Below are 18,844 nucleotides of genomic sequence, written 5' to 3'. Positions count from 1 at the left end.
CTGTTCCCTCCAAGATAGAAGATATGTGTATTTAAAGAATATTTTGGAACGAATGAAGTAAGACTTACAGCACTGATGCCTTGCTTCCTGTATGACCAGAAAGAACAGCAATGCAGACAACATGTAATATGGCAGAAGGAAACTATGTTTGAGGCATAGTTAAAATTCTACCTGACATAGCGTATTATAATTGGATAACAGAAACATGTTAAAAAAGACAGAAAAAGGAAGAAACCAGAAGCTAGTTATACTTTGAGAAAAGCATGCATACCTCAACTTAGTTTTAAAATGCAAAACAATTCACATAATTATTTCCTTCTAAGGATTTAACTTTGTTTAAATATATATAATATATATATATATTTTTTTTTTTTTTGAGACAGAGCCTGAAGCTGTCAACCTTGGTAGAGTGCTGTAGTGCCACAGCTCACAGCAACCTCAAACTTCTTTGGGTTTAAGCGATTCTCCTGCCTCAGCCTCCCAAGTAGCTGGGACCATAGGCACCCACCACAATGCCTGGCTATTTTTTGTTGCAGTTGTCTTTGATGTTTAGCTGGCCCGGGTTGGGTTTGAACCCGCCACCCTCGGTGCATGTGGTCGGCACCGTAATCACTGTACTACATGTGCCGCCTGTTTAAATATATTTTTGTAAAGTTTTCTGTAACAGGTATGAACCACATAGAGGCTGTCATTTTTACATGTCCTCATGTGTGTTGAAGCTATAATGGTTCCGTCAAAGACTTCACTTCATTTTATATAATGACAAAAAGAGATGGGGATTGGGGCAAATTTCTCACTTTTCACTCATGGTAATATTTTCTTGTTTTTTCTTTCTTTTTTGTTTCATGGTAATATTTTCCTTGTGTTATTGCAACATAGTATTTCTGGCATCACAGTGTTTCAACCGCTTATTTAATGTTCAGTGATCATTCACTCATTACAAATATTTATGGAAAACTTAAGTGACAAGTGCTGTCCTAGGTAATGAAGACACAATAGTAGCAAAAAATGACACATTCCACCACCAAAGAATTTATAATCTGGCACAATAGCTGAACAACTACAGGGTGGAACGGAGCATCTATCAGAGAGGGAAACTATAGAGAGACATGTAGCCCCAGATGTAAGGAAGGGCTCTTTCAGGAACTGTGTTTTCCAACTAAGCCCTGACTATGAGGACATTTTATCAGCAAAGGAAGAAGGTGCAAGGGAAACACAGGAGTGAGTGAGACACAACTGAGATGAATAATAAGTTAGATACGGCAACGGAGTGGAAGTTCCATGGCACGGAATGGCTTTTTAACTTCAGTAGTTTCTTTTATACTCCAGGGATAGTTTAGAATTCATGATCTACACAGAAAGAGGCAGTCCGGCAGGTTGTGGTAGGGCCTGCTTCCCGGGACTCAAGGACTCACCACTGCCCACTGCCAGATGGTGCCTTCTGAAACGTGGTCCCCACAGTGACCCAGTGAACGGAGTCAGTGATCTAACCACTTACCAACAAGCACCCAGCCAGCTATTTATTTTAAAGCCGGGGTTTTGCTCTGGTGCAGGCTGGTCTCAAAATCTTGAGCTCAGGCAAGCAACCTGCTTTGCCTCTAAGAATGATAGGATTACAGGCGTGAGCCACTACTCGCGCCCTAACTTATTTTATTTCATTTTATTTTATGTTATCTTATTTTATTTATTTATTTAGACAGAGTCTCACTATGTCGCCCTGGGTAGGGTGCTGTGGTGTCACAGCTCACAGTAACCTCAAACTCTTGGGCTTGAGCAATTCTCTTGCATCGGCCTCCCCACTGGCTGGGACTACAACCTGACTATTCTTGGGGCGCAGTTGTCATTGCTGTTTAGCAGGCCCAGGGCTTGTATGAACTCGCCAGCCACTGTATATGTCACTGGCGTGCTACTCACTGAGCTATGGGCACCAAGCCATAACATATTGTCTTTTAAATTTGATTTTGTCATTATTAGTATTCTTTGGCAAGACATAGACAAGTGGCTCATTAGTTGACTGGAAACTCATGATGAATACTTTTATCCACAGCCCATTGTTTTCTTGCAGTTTTTGGCTGGGGTTGGGTTTGAACCCGCCACCTCCGGCATATGGAGTGAATGCCCTACTCCTGTGAGCCACAGGCGCCATCCCACAGCCCATTTTAAATGTAAACAAAAAAGGAATCAAAAGGTGCAAGGAGGATGATAATGATCCAGCTGAATTTATCTGCTGAGATTGTGGATGCTGAATAAATTCTGCAGAACAGTGTAACTCCCAGGATGGCTGAATTGAGGTAGAGGGGAAGTTCTCTCTCCAGCTGGACTTTTTGCTGCCTCTAGAATCAGCAGTCATTTTGGGTAGCACTGGTTCTTTTTGTTTGATTGTTTTTTTCTTTTAGACACAGTTTCACTTTGTCACCCTTGTCGTGTCACAGCAACCTCCAGCTCTTGGGCTTAGGTGATTCTCTTGTCTCAGCCTCATGAGTAGCTGGGACTATAGGCACCCACCACAATGCCTGGCTATTTTTTTGTTGTTGTTGCAGTTTGGCCAGGGCCAGGTTGGAACCTGACACCCTACTCACTGAGCCACAGGTGCCACCTGGTAGCACTGGTTCTAATGAAGTCAAAGCAATATCATTTGATCTAATCATCTCTGTCAGTTCCTAGATGGGTAAGGACATTTCATTTTGTTTTTACTTTTCCCTCCATTTTATACATACGTGCATATCCAATATAATTTAATATTAGTCACTTCCAAGCATTTGAAAATTATAACATCTATGTAGACAACTTTTAACACTCAATATTTTCTTCACATACGATGTACATACATGTGTCAATGGATAGAATGCTTAATTCTGCATCTTAAAATCTAGGCAGGGTCTTCAATACTTCTGTAGGAAAATTGAGCCAGCAGTCAGATGGAAATTGTTTTATAACACTATAATAAGACCCCACACAAAATTTCCTATTATCTGTTTTTAGGTCCCCAGGGTAAACACAAGCAGAAACTTTTTTTTTTTTTTAGAGACAGAGTCTCATTTTGTTGCCCTCGGTAGAGTTGTGGCAACTCAGCTCACAGCAACCTCTAACTCTGGGCTTAAGCAATTCTCTTGCCTCAGCCTCCCAACTACCTAGTAATACAGGTGCCTGGCACAGCGCTGGGCTATTTTTGTTGTTGTTGTTGCAGTTGTCATTGTTATTTTAGCTGGCCTGGGCTGGGTTCGAACCTGCTACCTTCAGTATATGTGGCCGGTGCCCTATCCACTGAGCTATGGGGATAGCCTGAGAGACCCACTCTTTTATGCACATGCGCCCTAGAGAGTGATGCGCTCATAGCCCTCCTAGGAAAGGCTCCATCCTCTGGATTCCAGCCCACAGCATGTGTACTTTCAGAGTGTCCCAGCAAGACCCCACACCTGGGCCCAGAAGACACCTGGCTTATCCCTGGCCCCAGTAACAGCAACCTGGCCCTTCATCACCCAAGCTTCTCACCCACCCAGTGATAACCTCATTTTAATGCATGGAACAGAAATAAGCCAGAGCATGCGTGTCATAGCCTGAGCTGTTATCTCTACCACTGGCACACCAAAGAATTGAGGAAGGCAAAGATAAAAATTAATAAACATATATCAAGACAAAGGTTGTAGTCATTCCTGCAAAAAAACAAAGCACAGATACATCTTTGATTGTTCTTAAAGGGAATTTGGGAACTTGGGTACTTAAACATGACAAGGCATACAGAGGGATAAATAATTAGAGCCCGGGCTTGGTGCCTGTAGTTCAAGCGGCTAAGGCACCAACCACATACACCAGAGCTGGTGGGTTCGAATCCAGCCCGGGCCTGCCAAACAACAATGACAACGACGACCAAAAAAATAGCCACGCACTGTGGTAGGCACCTTTAGTCCCAGCTACTTGGGAGGCTGAGGCAAGAGAATCAATTGCTTAAGCCCAGGGTTTGGAGGTTGCTGTGAGTTGTGAGGCCACAATACTCTACCCAGAGTAACAGCCTGAGGCTCAGTCTCAAAATAAAAAGAAAAGAAAAGAAAAGAAAAGAAAAGAAAAGAAAAGAAAAGAAAAGAAAAAGAATTAGAGCCAGGAATACTGAAGCAAAATGGTTACATTCTTGTGAAGCTTAAGAAATTTACATTTTGCTTAGGATAAGGTAAATGTCTGAACAGAAAAGGGTTGAGGAAAGAATCATTTATGTGGATGACCCTGGATAGATAGAACAATTGACCTTGTCTCTGTCCTACACCTGGGAAGATAAACTTATAATAAACATTATGACTATGGAATGAAATGGACTTTAGTTTTGGGAGTTAGACTTAGCCTGAAGACCTAGAGCTACAATTGCATGTTTTAGCTTATTGGAGCCTAGTAGAGAATTCCAATAATCTTTGAGGACAGTTCCTGTAAAAGCTCGAGTACTTTTACCTTCCCATAAGGTTCTGGATGATATATATTGTTAGTGTAGGAATCATGGCAAAGTCTGCCTTTTCCCTTTTGGTTGGTTGGCTGAAAGATCAACTCACAGCTGCAGTAGATTAATAAGAGGAAGTTTTATTTAAAAATACCATGTGTGGGTGGCGCCTGTGGCTCAGTGAGTAGGGCGCCGGCCCCATATACCAGTGACAGGTTCAAACCCGGCCCTGGCAACAAAAACTGCAACCTAACTCCAAGATCATTTGAAGCACCAGACCTCTCAAGGTTAATTTACAATCACCTTGAGGTCAATTTCATTGGTGCCAAACATCACAGCAACCTCAAGCTCTTGGGTTCAGGAGATCCTCTCTTTTTAGCCTCCCCAGTAGCTGGGATTAAAGGCTCCTCTGCCACAATGTCTGGCTAGTTTTTCTGCTTTTAGTAGAGAGGGTATCTCAGTCCTGTTCAGGCTGGTGTAGAACTCCTGAGGTCAAGTGATTCCCCCACCTTGGCCTCCCAAAGTGCAAAGATTACAGGTGTGAGCCACCATGCCTGCTGTAAGTAACTCTTATAATTATCTCCTAGGATATGCTTATCCGGACTGTATTATTCATACATGCACACACAGATGCACACACAGTAGAACTTCTGTCAGTTGGGCAGTGCCCGTAGCTCAGTCGGCAGGGTGATGGCCACATGTAGGGTGGCAGGTTCGAACCCAACCCAGGCCTGCTAAGCAACAACAACTGCAACCAAAAGAAAGCTAGGCATTATGGCAGGTGCCTGTAGTCTCAGCTACTTGGGAGGCTGAGACAAGACAATCACTTAAGCCTAAGAATTGGAGGTATCTATGAGCTGTGATGCCACAGCATTCTACTCAGGGCAACAGCTTTGAGACCCTGTCTCAAAAAAAAAAAAAAGAACCTCTGTCAGTTGACCACTCAAGGGAGTGTAAGAAACTTGTCAACATGCAGAGGTGGTTAGCATAAGGAACTTGGGCTAGTATACTGATATGTACAAGTGGTGCAGGTCCTGCCTATGTTTAGGTCACTTGAGGAAGTCATTGTAGGGAGGTGGTAAATATGGAAGTTCTACTGTGTTATATGTGTATATATACAAACAAGGAGACATATAAACATATACACAAAAGTGCCAAGGTCTGCAGGCCTGTCTCCATGATCATGAGTGAGCATTTCCCTTCAGGTCTCTGGATGAGTAGGACCACACTCAGATCATGGGTGGGAGAAGTTCGAGATGCCCACATAATCACTTCAGAGTTCTCAGAGGGACAAACATTTTTAGGGTTCATTCTCTGAGTATGACGTATTATTTTATTGTCATTTTGCTTTGCATTTCTTCAATAATTAGTAAATTTGAGGACACTATCAAATGCTTGTTGGCAATTTACATATCTTATTTGGAAATTGTCAGTTCAATCCTTTGTCAATTTTTTTTTTTTTTTTTTGAGACAGAGCCTCTGGCTTTCACCCTGGGTAGAATGCCGTGGCATCACAGCTCACGGCAACCTTCAACTCCTGGGCTTAAGTGATTCTCTTGCCTCAGCCTCCCAAGTAGCTGAGACTACAGACACCCACCACAATGCCTGGCTATTTTTTGGTTATAGTCGTTATTGTTGTTTTGGCAGGCCCAGGCTGGATTCTGGTGTATGTGGCTGGCATCTTTGCCACTTGAGCTACAGGCTCCAAGCCCCTTTGTCAATTTTTAAATCTAAGTATTGACTTTTTATGGTTGTGTTTTAGTAGTTGTTTATATACATATGTTACATATATGTATACTGAATATTATTTCCTATCATACATCGATTTAGAATTATTTTCACCCATTTCTAAGGTTGCATTTTTACTCTATTGAATGTTTTCTTTGATAACTGCCAATGATGGAATATTATGTAGTCTCATTGTTTTGTTTTTCATTGCATATGCATTTGATGTCATATCAAAGAGAAAACAGTGCCAAGATCAGTGTCATGATCTAGTTTCCTATTTGTTCTTCTAACAATTTTATTAGTTATATCTCTTCTGTTATATATATTTAATCTTTTTAAAATATATTTTGTATACAGTGCAAGTGTAGTCCCAGCTACTTCAGAAGCTGAGGCAAGAGAATCACTTAAGCCCAAGAGTTTGAGGTTGCTGCAACACTACTTCACTTTACTAGGGCAACATAATGATATTCTGTCTTAAAAAAAAAAAAAAAAGGTATACAGTGCAAGAAAAAAGTCCAAATCTATTTTGTTATCTAAATAGGCAGTTTACAACCTCATTTCTTAAAGAAACTCTTTTTTCCGTTGTGTGTTCATGACCACCTCATGGAAAATCCTGTGAGCATATACATAAGAATTTATTTGTGGTCACCCTCTTGTTTTCCATCATCTACTTGTTTGTCTCTGTGCCAATACCACATTGCTTTTATTTTTGTAGCTTTGTAATAACATTTTGAAATCCAGAAATATGTTGTCTTTATTTTTTTTTCTTTGAGGCAGAGGTTTTGCCTATCATACCAACTAGAGTGCAGTGCAATCATCATAGCTCACTGCGTTGTGAAACTTATGGGATCAAGTAATCCTTCTGCCACAGTCTGTGAATAGAGGTGTGTGTTCTCCCAGGTCTGGATTTTTTTCTATTTTTTATAGAGATGGAGTCTTGCTCTTGCTGAGGACTATGTTGTACTCCTGACTTCAAGCGATCCTCCCACACCACCCTGGCAAAGTGGTAGGATTACATGCATAAACCACTCCTGCCATCACTTCTTTGATCGTTATAAATAGCAAAATTTATAACAAAATTTAGAAATTTTCTAAACAAAGTTTAGAAATTTTTAATAATTGGCAGAAAATGTACCATTTTGATCTTGATAAAAGTTGTGATGAATTTGTTCGTTAATGTGGGTAAAATAGCCATTGTAACAAAATAAAATTAGCCGATCTAGGACCTAGAATTTTTTTCAAGAGCATGTTTAATTTCCTCTTTTTGGGGGAATTTTCTTTCTTTCTTTTTTTTTTTTTTTTATGAGACAGTCTCACTTTGTTAAAATCCATAGAGTGCTATGGCATTATAACTCGCTGCAACTTCAAACTATTGTGCTCAAGTGATACTTCCCTCAGCCTTCAAGTAGTCTGAACAACAGGCACTGTCCATGACCAACCCACCTATTTTTCACAGAGAGGGCTCACTCTTGCTCATTCTGGTCTCTAATTCTCCTGAGCTCAGGCAGTCCACCTGCCTTGGCCTTCAAGAAAGCTAGGATTACAGATGTTAGTCACTTCACCTGTGGAGGGGTACCAGCCCCCACCCCTCAACCAAAGCAAGTGATGTGGCCTCATGTGCTCCCCGAGGAACATTGCCCTAAGATGGAAACACTTCTTTCTTTGTGGACATGCCTGGGCTAGTAAGAACAATTAGTTAAATGTTCACAGAAAGGAAAGTTACTGGAGGGCTTCGCATGGTTGCAGTGGGGGCTGGGCACCTGCGGAGGGTACTCTGTTCTATTCTCCTTTTAGCAAATTATCCTTTCTGAAGTTTTAGGGAACTAATCAAACAGAACAGACAGCTAAGTGCCATAAGGCTTAAGCCTTGAGCAAAGTGTTCTTGATTTAGATTAACTATGTATGTGTCTAGCAGCATGTGTACTGAACAAAGAATTTTTTAGCAATCTTTATGATTTCACCATTATATGTTCCTTTTTTCTATTTCTATACCTATTTTTTTTCTTTTGACTGTGTATAAAAGTCTGTGCTGTGTATAAAAACACCCAATAAATGTGGGTAGTCATCAAGAGCCTGAGTGAGCCTTGGTCTCCCTTTCTTATTCATTCTATGGGCAGTGCTCTTCTCTGTGTCTCCGAGCATCTAGTTCTGAGGAGAACAACATCTGGTGCAGTGAGCAGGGTCTTCAGCTGGATGGAGCCTGGTCGATTTGTTCCAGAACTTCTGTTCACCAACCTTAAGATAAGAATCACTGGGAACGCACAAAATCAAAAGGTTACCACTGGGCTGTAAACACCCAGCACTTTCGACATTTACATTTGAAAGGGATAATGAAAATGAGAAATACAAGTTCTAAAGAGGAAGAGTATATTCATCTGTTGAAATCTTTGTTAGACTCTATGGGAGTTTATGTTAAAAATCAAACTTTTCTCCGTCTTTTTTTAACTGCTCGTGAATGTTGTTATTGGTTTTCTCGTGAGTCTCACCATCAGTTAAATTTTACCACATGGGAGGACATGGGGGAGGAAATGAAAATATTTCACTAGCAGGGCAATATTGTTAGTACAGAAGTTTGGATTGCATATAATCTCATCAAAATTGCTTTGCAGACCTTTGTTAATACCAAAACACCACAAACACAAGTTGATGTTGGTGTTTCTGGTGTTCTTAAACCTGAAGGTGAGCCAACAGGACGTGATTTGTCTAAATTATCTATAGAGGAGGAAAAAATCGAAATTAACAGTGGGGATGACTTTTCCCCTTCTGAGGGAGAAGTGGGAGAGGGCGATTTGCCTCTTTCTACCTCACAGCAGTCTTTAAAATATACATATATATTTTTTATATATATCTAATAATATATATATAATATATATTAGATATATAATATATTATATTATATATTTATATATAAATATATTATATTTATTTATATTATATATAAATATATATATATTATTTATATTATATATAAATAAATATATTAGATATATATAAATTTTAAAAATATATCTAATTTAAGGGATTTCATTACAGAATGTAATGAGTTAATTGAAGGGGCTCAACATAAACCTTCTGTGCCTCTGGCACCATCTACTGACATGGTTTAACATCGCTACTTCCTATTTCTCCACCACCTACTCCTGTGCCTGAAGGGCCAAAATCTTTTCATGAAGGACCTAAATCTTTGCAGTCTTGACCCTCATTTCTGGATATATCTAAACATCTTTATCCTGTCTGTAACCAATTTCCATCTGCTCCTCCTTATGCATATTGGAGTGTGGAGACTTCCAGAATGGCGCATAGAGTTAATTTCTCTAGCCCATGACATTTAAGCATTCTCCATGAGCCAGATATATCTTGTCCCAGTTCCTCTTTTGACTAAGAGGTAGGAATCATTTTGCCAGTGACTTGAGCGGCCACCTGGAAAGCGGGCGCAGTTGCTCAAGCTGGTCCTGCCCTGGCCAGCCAGGTCCATTATGTGGAGGTAGATCTTAAATTTCTTAAAACTTGAAAGATGCTGTTATAGCATATGGACCTAATGCACCATACGCTCAAGGGCTGCTTAGATCATATTGTGGAGATCGGTTCTGACACCAAGAGACTGGGAAAGATTGGCTGAAATGGCTCTTCTCCAGCCCAATATTTGCAGTTTTTTTCAGGGTGGAATAAAGAGGCTAAATCAAGGCATCACAGTAATCCAGATCTTTCTTATGATCAGATGACTGGTAACAGAGAGTACAGAAGGCATGACAGACAGCTGGATTTAACTGATGAGACACTGATTGTAATTAGGGACGTTTGTCTCCATGCCTGGGCACCGTTAGATGAGCCTGGGGAGGGAAAATTATTTACCAAGATCATTCAGGGTCCCAATGAGCCTTATAGTGAGTTTCTTGCAAAGCTCCATGCTGCCATCAAGCAGGCAATTCCGGGACCAGAAATGCAGGACATGTTACTTTTAACCCTTGCCTATGAAAATGCCAATGAGCATTGTTGGAAAGTTTTAGCCAGTATTAGGAATGAGGAAAATGCTTCCATAGATAAATTCATGAGAGTATGTAAGAATGTTGGCTCTAGTTCCTTCTAAGCAGCCTTAATTGGTGATCAGATTGGTGCTCATATGGCAGCAGCCTTGAGAAATAATAATCCTAAATGCTATAACTGTGGGAAAATTGGGCATGTTAAAAAGGACTGCTGTAAGGGGAAAGAAGAGAAAAACCCAGACCCCCCATTACCACCAGGAATTTGAAGAAGGTGTAGAACAGGAAGACATTGGACAAATGAATGCAGGTCTATCAAAGACAAACTCCCAAGTGGGCCACTCCCGGGCACAGGAGAACAATGCGGGAGCCTCGGTTCGGACCTTCCCCATCTCAGCTGAGAAAGCAACACCCAGCAATTGAAAACTACTCCTGAACAAAATATTCCACCATTAGATCAAAGCTTTGTTCCATCTTCTCCATCCAGTAAGCCTCAAACCAAAACTTTGGTTTCTGATTTATTTCATGCCACTCATAACAGTGGTGCTTTAGATTTGCCCATAGTAGAGAATTTATCTTTAATGCCACGAGATGTACCTTATACCTTGGCAACATGTATGGTCCCATTCCAAAAGACTCTGTTGGCTTAGTTATAGACAGAAGCAGCTCTACCATAAAAGGGCTAATTGTTCATTTGGGAGTTATTGATCCTGATTATAATGGTGAAATTTTCATTATGGCCTCTGTTAGTCAGTCCATTCATTTCACTGTTGGACAAAGAGTCACTCAATTATTACTTTTGCCGTATTATAAAGGAAAAGCTGCTCCCATACAAAAGACAGCAGGCTTTGGCAGTACTGGGACACATGTTTTTTGGCATGCTTTCCTTAATGATTCTCGTCCACAATGCCAGGTTACTTTTCAGGATAGGCCAAAAGTTGAAGGTTTAGTGGACACCGGAGCCACTATCTCTATAATTGCCTCATTTACCTGGCCTGAGGGATGGCCTAAACAGTGTGTCCAGGCCACTTTTGTTGGTCTTGGTACCATGTCCAATATAGAGCAAAGTTCTAATATATTACACTGTCAAGGGCCTGATGTCCAACCAGCAACAATACAACCATATGTTGCCCCTATTGCTATAATTTTATGGGGAAGAGATATTCTTAAACAATGGGGAGCTATGCTCACTATACCTACTATTTCTTCAACTACTAAAAATATGATGCTTGACATGGGATATGATCCATCCCAGCCTTCCTCAGTTAAAAAACCTGAAGTAACCAGGACAGGTAAAGACAGGACAGGACTCGGTTATTCAGTTCTTCCAGAAAATTTTCCATAGGGGCCACTGCTGAGCACCTTGCTTTACCTTTAATATGGAAATCTGATATTCCCATCAGATGTTCCCATCTGGGTGGAGCAGTGGTCCCTTCCAAAAGAAAAATTAGAGGTGCTTCATGAATTAGTCAATGAACAATTAACACTAAACCATATTCAGGTTTCAGTCAGTGAGTGGAATTCACCAGTGTTTATGTTAAAGAAAAAATCTAGAGAATGGAGAATGTTAATGGATTTGAGAAAAATAAATGCAATTATCCAACTGATGGGCCCCCTTCTACTGGGAATTCCTAATCCCTCTTTAATTCCTAGAAATTTTCATATTGTTATAATAGATTTAAAGAATTGCTTTTTTAACATATTATTGACCCAAAAATATTCTGACTGGTTCGCTTTTACAGTCCCTTGTTTAAATAATAGTGCCCCCAATAAAAAATTTCAATGGAAGGTTTTGCTGCAAGAAATGCTAAACAGCTCCATCTTGTGTCAAATGTTTGTACAGCAACCGTTACAAAAATTAACTACAATTTCCAGATGGCATTTATTATCATTATATGGATGACATTTTGCTTGCTCTTCCAAATGAGTTTGTATTACTACTCAGTGTGCTTGCGTTTTATTTGAAGAATATGGTCTTCATGTTTCCAATGAGAAAATTCAAAAATCAGACCTATGGAGTTATCTAGGATATAAAATGACAGCTCAAAAGATAATTCCACAAAAAAATACAAATTAGAAGAGATTCTTTAAAAACTCTTAATGATTTCCAAAAATTGCTGGGAGACATTAATTGGATTAATACGTAGGAATTCCTATGTATTCCTTAACTCATTTATTTTCATTATTAAAGGGAGACTCTGACCTTAACAGCCCTAGGACTATTACCCCTGAAGCTGAAAAGGAGTTACAATGGTTAGAGCAACATGTATATAGTGCCCAATTAGACAGAATTATGGAAAATAGAAATTTTATTTTATATATTTTTCCATCTGAACATTCCCCTACTGGATTATTGGCTCAACAGACTGCATTTATTGAATGGTGTTTCCCTACCACATAAGGCCACTAAAAAACTACAGTCTTATGTTCAAAAAATTGCTAGCATTATTATAAAGGGTCAACACAGATTTAGACAACTTATAGGTCAAGACACTGAAAAAATTGTGGTTCCTTTAACTAATAAACAAATCTCTAATATGTTTATCCTATCTCAGGATTGGAAAATTGCTCTAGCTGATTACTTAGAGGAAATTGATGTTCATTACCCTCAGGATAAAAGAATCCAATTTCTAAAAAAAAAATCATGGATTCTTCCCAAGGTAGTTTCCCCCACTCCTATTACTGGAGCTCAAAATTGTTTTACTGATGCTAACAAAGAAGGCAGAGCTGGATATATCTGTGGAACTATTAATAAAGTCCTATAATCACCATATAAGTCTGTCCAAAAAGGTGAATTGTTTGCCATCATTTTATTATTAGAAGATTTTCCTAATACATTGTTAAATATAATGACAGACTCTTGCTATTCTGATTATAGCATACAACATATTGAAACCACTACTCTTTTTGATGATGGAACTGATTTAATATTCTTTATTTCATAAATTACAGAATTTAATTAGAAATAGAACATCCCAAATTTATATTACCCATATTAGAGCTCATGCCAATCTCCCTGGTCCTCTAACTATGGGAAATAATGCAATTGATACTTTGATTGGCACAGTACAAAAAGCACAGGAGGAGCATGCTCTTCATCATAATAATGCCTCATCACTTAAACATAAATATTCCATAACACGGAGAGAAGCAAAATATATTATTAGAGCATGTGCTATATGTCAAGTCATAACAGCCCCACATTTGCCAATGGGAGTAAATCACAGAGGAAATAAACCAAATGAATTATGGCAAATGGATATCACTCAGTATGCAGAATTTGGTAAAAAATAAATGTATTTGTCCTTCTGTTGACATTTATTCTCATTTCTCTTGGGCCACAGCTAACGTCTGAAAAGGCTGATGCCATAATTACTCATTTACTAGAAGCTTTTGCTGTTATGGGGGCACCCCAGGCTATTAAAACTGATAATGGATCAGCTTATGTTCCACAAAGTGTCAACAATTTTTTAAAACGTACAATGTTAAGCATATTAAAGGAATACCTAATAATAGTACAGGAGAAGTCATAATTGAGAGATAAAATAGAACATTAAGAGAAATGCTTTTTAAACAGAAAAGGGGAAAAGGGTATAATACTACACCCAGAAATAGAAAACATTCAGCTCTTTTTACTTTAAATTTTTTAAATTCAGATACAGAAGGTAACACACCAGCTTCACAGTAATGGATTAAGGAAGTTACAACTCCATTAAATCAACCTATATATTATAAGAATGTTGTTAAAGGAGAATGGGTTCCTGCAGTAGTTGTTTGATGGGGAAGAGGGTATGCTTATCTATCCTCAGGAAATAATAAATTCTGGCTACCAGACAAACTCATCAAACTCAGAAACGATGCCCTGCTCACATCCCCAAGCACAAATGCATCAAACCAGGAACCTAACAGGCAGGATGTCATCATTAACCCTGGAGGAACAACACAATCATTTGGCTCCTCCTCAACACCTGGTTCCTCAACATCAGAGAATCCAACGGAACCGCAGTGCAACAGCCCAAGTAACATGGAGAGGGGTCTCGCAACTATGCCAAGAGGCACGGTTCACAGTGAGGATGAGTAATCACCCTCTGAACACTAGGACCTTGTTTCTTGCCATACTTGCATTATTAAGCACACAGGTAAGTGTCCAGATTTATACTTATTGGAGTTATGTGCCAAACCCTCCTTTACTAAGGGGAGTGTCTTGGTATGAACCATCTGTCTCCATATATGTTAATGAAAGTTCCTGGCCCCCCAGCCCTTATGATGATAGAGGTCCATTTAAACCTGAGGGAGACGATACTATAATATTCAATTATTCTACTGAAGTTACTGGACCTCCTATCTGCATAGGCTTTGAGCCCTATTGTGTGGAACTTGGGCCTCAGCAGTAGATCAATTTAAGCAATGGAACTTCTGATTATTACTTATTGACTACTATGACATTTACTAAATCTATTTTAACTACTCATAAACTTTTGCCTCATTTAACTCAAAGTAATATCCATACTTTTCTGGATATTAATGAGTGGATATATTGGACTAAATGTCAAGGTGATTACTTTTATCTTTTAAGACAAACAAAGTTTGGCCCTATAATAGATTGGAGACCTCTAGAATATGTGTCTGAAAAATCTGGGTTAGAATTGAGTTTTTTGGTACATGAAAGAAACCTTACAGATATTCTTTATTCCACCACAAATGAATTAATGTGGCATGAAAGTGGATTTTCACCACCTCCTGGGATTGTTGGATATCCTCCACAGCCAGATTTATGAAAGATAGGCGTGGCTCTCTTCGGGCTACATGCATAGAAAGGAGCTTACACACATAAAGATACTGTAGAATGGGTGATGCCCAAATATGTGTTCCATTTTATTTATTTATTTTTTTTTTTACTTTATTCTTTCAAGCTTTTTATTTATTGATTTTTTTGGCAGGGGCAGGGGGTTTGTTGATTACAATAGCTTTTTTTTATTTTATTTTATTTTTTTATTAAATCATAACTGTATACAATGATATGATTATGGGGCATCATACACTCACTTCATAAACCATTTGACACATTTTTATCACAGTGGTTAACATAGCCTTTCCGGCGTTATCTCAGTTACTGTGCCAAAACATTTACATTCTACATTTACCAAGTTTCGCAAATACCCCTTTAATATGCACCACAGGTGTGATCCCACCGATTCCCCTCCCTCTACCCACCCCCCCCTTTCCCACTTCCCCCTATTGTTAAGTTGTAGCTGGGTTATAGCTTTCATGTGAGAGTCCCAAATTAGTTTCATAGTAGGGCTGTGTACATTGGGTATTTTTTCTTCCATTCTTGGGATACTTTACTAAGAAGAATATGTTCCAGCTCCATCCATGTAAACATGAAAGAGGTAAAGTCTGCATCTTTCTTTAAGGCTGCATAGTATTCCATGGTATACATATACCACAATTTATTAATCCATTCGTGGATCGATGGGCACTTGGGCTTTTTCCATGACTTAGCTATTATGAATTGGGCTGCAATAAATATTCTGGTACAAATATCTTTGTTGTGTTGTGATTTTTGGTCTTCTGGGTATATGCCCAGCAGAGGAATTACAGGATTGAATGGCAGATCTATTTTTAGATCTCTGAGTGTTCTCCATATATCTTTCCAAAAGGAATGTATTAATTTGCATTCCCACCAGCAGTGCAGGAGTGTTCCCTTTTCTCCTCATCCACGCCAACATCTCTGGTCTTGAGATTTTGTGATATAGGCTAGTCTCATTGGAGTTAGATGATATCTCAAAGTAGTTTTGATTTGCATTTCTCTGATGATTAAAGATGATGAGCACTTTTTCATATGTCTGAAGGCCGTGCGCCTGTCTTCTTCAGAGAAGTTTCTCTTCAAATCCCTTGCCCAGCCTGTGATAGGATCCCTTGTATTTTTCTTGCTGATGCGTTTGAGTTCTCTGTGGATTCTGGTTATTAAACCTTTGTCAGAGATGTACCCTGCAAATATCTTCTCCCATTCTGAGGGCTGACTGCTTGCTCTGCTTACTGTGTTCTTAGCTGTGCAGAAGCTTTTTAGTTTGATCAAGTCCCAGTAGTGTATTTTTGAAGCTGCTTCAATTGCCCGGGGGGTTCTCCTCATGAAATACTCACCCAGACCAATTTCTTCAAGGGTTTTCCCTGCATTCTCCTCTAGTATTTTTATAGTTTCATGTCTTAAGTTTAAATCTTTAATCCAATGAGCGTCTATCTTAGTTAATGGTGAAAGGTGTGGGTCCAATTTCAGTCTTCAGCAGGTTGCCAGCCAGTTCACCCAGCACCATTTGTCAAATAGGGAATATTTTCCCCACTGAATGTTTTTAATTGGCTTGTCAAAAATCAAATAGCGGTAAGTAGCTGGGTTCATCTCTTGGTTCTCTATTCGATTCCAGATATCTACTTCTCTGTTTTTGTGCCAATACCATGCTGTTTTGATCACTATCGATTTGTAGTAAAGTCTGAGGTCTGGTAGTGTGATTCCTCCTGTTTTGTTTTTATTTCTGAGTAATGTCTTGGCTATTCGAGGTTTTTTCTGATTCCATATAAAACGAAGTAATGTTTTTTCAAGATCTTTAAAATATGACAGTGGAGCTTTAATAGGGAGTGAGTTGAAATTATATATTGCTCTGGGTAGTATGGACATTTTGATAATGTTGATTCTTCCTAGCCATGAGCATGGTATGTTTTTCCATTTGTTAACATTTTCAGCTATTTCTTTTCTTAGAGTTTCATAGTTCTCTTTATAGAGATCTTTCACGTCTTTTGTTAGGTAAATTCCCAAATATTTCATCTTCTTTGGCACTACTGTGAATGGGATAGAGTCCTTAACTGCTTTTTCAATTTGACTGTTGTTGGTGTATATAAAGGCTACCGATTTATGAATGTTGATTTTGTAACCTGAGACGCTACTGTATTCCTTGATCACTTCTAGGAGTTTTGTAGTAGAGTCCCTAGTGTTTTCCAGATACACAATCATATCATCTGCGAAGAGCGAGAGTTTGATCTCTTCTGACCCTATATGGATACCCTTGATCGCCTTTTCTTCCCTAATTGCGGTGGCTAAAACTTCCATTACAATGTTGAAAAGCAATGGAGACAATGGGCAGCCTTGTCTGGTTCCTGATCTGAGTGGAAATGATTCCAATTTAACTCCATTCAATATGATATTGGCTGTGGGTTTGCTGTAGATAGCCTCTATCAGTTTAAGAACAGTCCCTTCTAGACCAATTTTCTTGAGTGTTCTGATCATGAAGGGATGCTGGATATTATCAAAAGCTTTTTCTGCATCAATTGAGAGAATCATATGGTCTTTGTTTTTTAATTTGTTTATGTGCTGAATTACATTTATAGATTTATGTATATTGAACCAGCCTTGAGACCCTGGGATAAAACCAACTTGGTCATGATGTATAATTTGTTTGATGTGTTGCTGGATTCTGTTTGTTAGGATCTTGTTGAATATTTTTGCATCTATATTCATTAGTGATATTGGTCTATAATTTTCTTTTCTTGTTGGGTCTTTTCCTGGTTTGGGGATCAGGGTGATGTTTGCTTCATAGAACGTGTTGGGTAGTCTTCCTTCTTTTTCTACCTTTTGGAACAGGTTGAGTAATATAGGTACTAATTCCTCTTTAAAGGTTTGGTAGAATTCTGACGTGAAACCATCTGGTCCCGGGCTTTTCTTTTTAGGGAGCTTTTGTATAGTTGATGCTATTTCTGAACTTGATATGGGTCTGTTCAACATTTCCACTTGATTCTGGTTAAGTCTTGGAAGGTGGCGTGCTTCCAAGTAGCGGTCTATTTCCTTCAGATTTTCATATTTCTGAGAATAAAGTTCCTTGTAATATTCATTAAGGATTTTTTGGATTTCTGATGAGTCTGTGGTTATTTCGTCTTTGTTGTTTCTGATTGATGATATTAGAGATTTTACTCTTTTTTTCCTGATTAGGTTGGCCAGAGGTTTATCTATTTTATTGACCTTTTCAAAAAACCAGCTTCTTGATTTATTGATCTGTTGTATTATTCTTTTGTTTTCAATTTCATTTAATTCTGCTCTAATTTTGTTTATTTCTTTTCTTCTACTGGGTTTGGGGTTGGAATGTTCTTCCTTTTCCAGTTGCGTGAGATGTCCCATTAAGTTGTTAACTTCCTCTCTTTCCGTTCTCTTGAGGAAGGCTTGCAGTGCTATAAATTTCCCTCTTAGAACTGCCTTTGCAGTGTCCCAGAGGTTCTGATAGTTTGTGTCTTCATTGTCATTTTGTTCCAAAAAGTTGGTGATTTCTTTCTTAATCTCGTCTCTGACCCAGCTATCATTCAGCATAAGGTTATTTAACTTCCATGTTTTTGTATGGGTATGCAGATTCCTGTTGTTACTCAATTCAAGTTTTATTCCATGATGGTCCGAGAAGATGCATGGAATAATTTCTATTCCTTTAAATTTACTGAGGTTAGACTTGTGACCTAAAATGTGATCAATTTTGGAGTAAGTTCCGTGGGCTGATGAGAAGTATGTGCATTCAGTTTTGTTGGAATGAAATGTTCTGTAGATGTCTGCTAAATCTAAATATTGGATGGTTAGGTTTAAATCTAAGATTTCTTTGCTCAGCTTCTTTCTGGAGGATCGATCCAACACTGCCAAGGGAGTGTTGAAATCTCCAACGATTATGGAGCTGGAGGAAATCAA

The sequence above is a fragment of the Nycticebus coucang genome, chromosome 20, assembly GCF_027406575.1.
Source record: "Nycticebus coucang isolate mNycCou1 chromosome 20, mNycCou1.pri, whole genome shotgun sequence".
Taxonomy (NCBI): domain Eukaryota; kingdom Metazoa; phylum Chordata; class Mammalia; order Primates; family Lorisidae; genus Nycticebus; species Nycticebus coucang.
This window is presented reverse-complemented; position numbering follows the sequence as displayed.